The sequence below is a fragment of the Lathyrus oleraceus genome, chromosome 6, assembly GCF_024323335.1.
Source record: "Lathyrus oleraceus cultivar Zhongwan6 chromosome 6, CAAS_Psat_ZW6_1.0, whole genome shotgun sequence".
Classification (NCBI taxonomy): Eukaryota; Viridiplantae; Streptophyta; class Magnoliopsida; order Fabales; family Fabaceae; genus Lathyrus; species Lathyrus oleraceus.
The window spans coordinates 231,595,489-231,600,150 of record NC_066584.1 but is presented as its reverse complement, the minus strand read 5'-3'; the positions used below and the strand labels follow the sequence as shown (position 1 = coordinate 231,600,150).

General features: G+C 33.4%; 1 non-coding gene across 1 annotated transcript; it reads left to right on the top strand.

Annotated features, from left to right (window-relative positions):
• The first annotated feature begins 689 nt into the window (after window positions 1-689).
• LOC127099010 (small nucleolar RNA R71) lies at window positions 690-796 on the top strand. Its single transcript, XR_007793668.1, has one exon. It is a non-coding gene; the product is annotated as a small nucleolar RNA R71 (small nucleolar RNA).
• The last annotated feature ends 3,866 nt before the right edge of the window (window positions 797-4,662 follow it).

The following is a 4,662-nucleotide window of genomic DNA, read 5'->3' as shown; positions in this document are numbered from 1 at the left end:
CTTTACTTGCTAGTTGTTTAATTTGTTTGCCAGTGTGTACATTCTGGTTTAAGAAATCTTTATTGGTTTGCTGTTGAGAGGCTATAAAGTTTTCCATCATGATTTCCAAGTTGGATTTCCTAGGGGCGTTATTGTTAGGTGTAGATGGGATCGGCTTTTGATATCCCGGAGGTATAGCTGGGGCTTGATTTGGAGATTGTCCAGGTGCGTATAGAGCGTTATTACTCTTATATGAAAAATTGGGATGATTCTTCCAATTTGAGTTATAGATATGCGAGTAGGGGCTTCCTTGAGCATAGTTTACTTGCTCCGCTTGGATTCCTGTTAGGAGTTGACAATCTGCAGGAGTGTGACCTTGGATTCCACAAACTTCGCAATTCTGAGTTATGGCTACCACGGTGGCTGGAGGTGATACATTTAAACTTTCAATTTTCTGGACCAGAGCATCCACTTTTGCGTTAACATGATCAAGGTTACTTATCTCGTACATGCCAGTTTTCGTTTGAGGTTTTTCCACCATTGTTCGTTCGCTTCCCCACTGATAGTGGTTTTGGGCCATGCTTTCGATAAGTTGGTAAGCATCAGCATAAGGTTTGTTCATTAGTGCCCCACCTGCGGCGGCGTCTATTGTTAACCTCGTGTTGTACAAGAGACCATTATAGAAGGTATGAATTACTAACCAGTCTTCTAAACCATGGTGTGGACAAAGTCTCATCATGTCTTTGTATCTTTCCCATGCTTCGAAGAGAGACTCGTTATCTTTCTGTTTAAATCCATTTATCTGGGCTCTTAGCATAGCTGTTTTGCTCGGCGGAAAATATCGGGCAAGAAAAACTTTCTTTAACTCGTTCCATGTGGTGACTGAGTTGGAAGGAAGAGACTGGAGCCATCTTCTAGCGCTATCTCTTAACGAGAAAGGAAAAAGACGAAGTCGAATTGCCTCTGAAGTGACACCATTAGCTTTAACAGTATCAGCGTATTGGACAAATACGGATAAATGAAGGTTTGGATCCTCGGTAGGATTTCCAGAGAATTGGTTCTGTTGCACTGCCTGTAACAGTGAAGGTTTAAGTTCAAAGTTGTTTGCTTCGATTGCGGGTGGAGCAATACTCGAATGCGGTTCATCTTGCGATGGAGCGGCGTAATCTCGAAGAGCACGAGCTGGTTCTGCCATCTCGGGTATCGGCGAAGGAAGAAGATTTTTGAGATCAGGAAGTTCGACAGGAGGGAGATTGTTTGCAGCACGATATTCCCGAATTCATCGTAAGACTCAGAGATATAGTTCGATATCGTTGATTCGTAAGTAGAACGGCTCGCCTTGTGGGCGAGTGTGTGGCATACAAATCAACGAAAGAAAGAAAAGAAAAGTCAAATAAGCCTTAGTCTCTACAGCGTAACAGAAGAGTTACGATATCGACTAAATAAAAGTCCCCGGCAACGGCGCCAAAAACTTGATCGCGACTTTATGAGTCGAATTTGGGGTACAAACTGCAAGTGCACAGTTCTATCGCGTAGTTTTAAAAGATATCGATCCCACAGGGACTTATGAATTGATATACCGTTTTCTAAGGTTACTTCGTAAAGCTAAGGCGGGTAATACTTTGATTGTTTGGGGAAAAGTTGAAACTAAAAAAAATAGGATCTAAATTAAATATCAACTAAACGGATATCGGTATGTAGTTCGTCGTAATTAGGGAATCAATTCTTCATTGGTTTCTTGGTTTTAAAATAAATCTTTTCAGTTGATACTGTAACACGGTGGGAGAACTGACTTTAGTTAAATGTTGCGGATAGCAAGAGTCGCCACCGACTTTTATTTTATCCAAAAGGAAAGGACATAAAAGAACAGGAAAGACCTTAAAAAGATTTTGAGTTCGGGGGGTAGGTTATACAAAGGGCAGGTATTAGCACCCTTTATATCCATGGTTATCCATGGGCTCTTAGTTACTTAGCTCACTTTGTTTGTTTGCAAGAGTGTAGTGTATGATTAGAAAAATTTCTTTAAGTACTTAGTAATGACCCTCGTATGGGTGTATACAAAGCCTAGTTTAGAAATTGTGAGGTGTAAAAGTAATTTTGAAAAGTGTGAGCAAGTAACTATGAGATACCTACCCTAGATTAAGTCTTTCGTGTTCTCGTATATTCTTTCAATGGTAAGACTGTCCCTATTATTAAGGAATAGGTAGTCATTACCTTGGATGTGTTTAAGGGACGGGCGTAGGGTCATCGTATGGTCAATGAAGGCAACATAAGGGGTGTCTTTAGCAACTCGTAGGGACTATCATCATATTTACCGAAGGGACAAGATCATTATATCGTAGGCAACCTCGTAGGGACTTGATCTTTTAAGTTTATAGGGACTTGATGATTTTTCTGTTTGAAGGGACTTTGCTTAAGACACCCCTATTTTCGAGGGACTTGACCATTTAAAGAAGGCAACTAAGAGGAATACCCTAGGAAGTACAGATGGCGATCAAAGATCGACTTACGTGTGTGAGTGTTATTTTTCAGATATTTGTCTTGAATTTAATTTTCTAAGTTCAATTATTTACAGTTAGTTTTTTGCACTCCCTAAATTACTAACCACGCAATAAATATTTACAAAAATAAAAGCAAGAAAAATAAATTCCTAAACTATTACATGGCTATGGGACAGATACATAATAATCAGGCGAGAAAGAATAAATTTACAACCTATACATTTGTTCCTAATATTATAAATAAAACAAAATTAAAATAAGAAAAATAATGAAGCAAAAATAGAATAGATAAAAGCAAATAATAATAAAATAATAAATAAACAATGGTAATAAAGCAATAATAAAATAACAATAATAATAAAGTGATAATAAAAAGGTTAGAATTTTAAAAGAAATTATTTTAAGTTAAACAAGTTAGATTTTTTTTAGAAGTTATTAGAAAAATATGAGTTTAAAATAAATTAGTAATAATAAAAGAATTTAAAATACATTAATGTACAAATTATAAAATAAAAGAGTTATATGAAAAATATTAAGTTAGTTATTTACAAAATAAAAATAAAGATTATAGAAAATATCAAATTATTAGATTAATAGGTTTATTATTATTATTCAATTAGAAAAATGGTCAATTAGATTTTATTTACAAAATATATAAGGATTTATTATTATAAGTAACTAATAAAAAAAAGTTATTAAAATAGTTAGTATTTATTATTTATTTACAAAAAATAATAAAGGTTATAGAAAAATATTAAATAATTAATTTAGTAGGTTTTCACGCCCTACATTACTAAACCACGCAGTTAATATAGGATCAATGGCAGGAATTTAAATGGCAGAAAAATAAATGGCAGAAAAATAAAATGACAGAAAATCAATGGCAGGAAATAAAACCCTAATTATTACAACGCTTTGGTGCAGTTACATAATAAAGATGGCGAAAAGTAAAACTGAAAATATTACAAGTTAAAACTTAAAATATTACAAGGGCGAAGCAGTTACAGTGTATGAATAACATAAATATGAGCGAAAATAGGAAATAATAATAAGGTTTGTTAAGGTTTAAGAAAAGGTTTATGGTTTAGAGGAAACAACACGGTTAAAGTTTTAGGTTTGAAATTTAGAGTTTGTGGCGAAATTGTCAGGGTTTAGGAAAAATCAGGGTGGTTAGTTATGAAAAAAAATGTGCAGATCTAAATATATGTATATAAAAAAAATGAATTAAAAAAACAACGGCGTTGCTAGCGCAAAATTGCGATCATCGCAACTGGATCGGATAACACAAATGTCACACCTCATACACGTATATGTGAAAACGGCGTATTGACACGATCCGATCCGAAAACATAATCAAATTATAACATAAAATAGAAATATATATATATTTAACACACTAGTTACATATATGAACATGTATTTGAAATACAGTAACAAATATATCAACAAAATAGATAAAGTATATATCATATATAAACTATTACCAAACTGTGTGTACGATAGTATAGATCAGCCACTCTCAGTTTCTCTTTTTTGTTCTGTCTTTTGGCCTCCCTCTATCAGTCATGCTAGTAAATATATATAGGAACAAATTAGGTTAATGATAATGGGCCTAAGTTTATTTTGAAACCCAATATTAAATTAAAAACTGAATAAAGTTAAATAATTAAAATAGTTAAAATTAAAATAAAAACTAATTAACCTATTTATTTATTCTAGACCCAATATAAAAATAAATAGACTCAAAAAAAAAAAGTCGGGCACCAAAATGCTCGAAAAAATAAAATGAACACGTCAAAATAATCAGCGCGAAATAAATGACTCGGAAAAATACAGCGTTTGTTCGGATTTTGAAATAAAAATTATGACCGTTTAAACTGCTCAGACTGATCAACATATGACCAAAAATAGTCGTAAAAATATTTTTAGCATGTCAAATTAAACCACGTGAACCGCAGATTAATGTTACCGACATTTGCAAACTTAAACATGACATTTTTTCGTTGACTAATTTTAGGCACAGTTAAAAAGTTAATTTGACCAGTCTGTTTGTAAATTCCGAGAAATTATTCCGGCTAATATTAAGACAGAAAAAAATGTTATGCTATGAAGATGATGCAAATGAATGTGAAACAAAAATTGGTTAGAGTTAAAAATAGAGGGCAAATTTTGGGGTGCAACA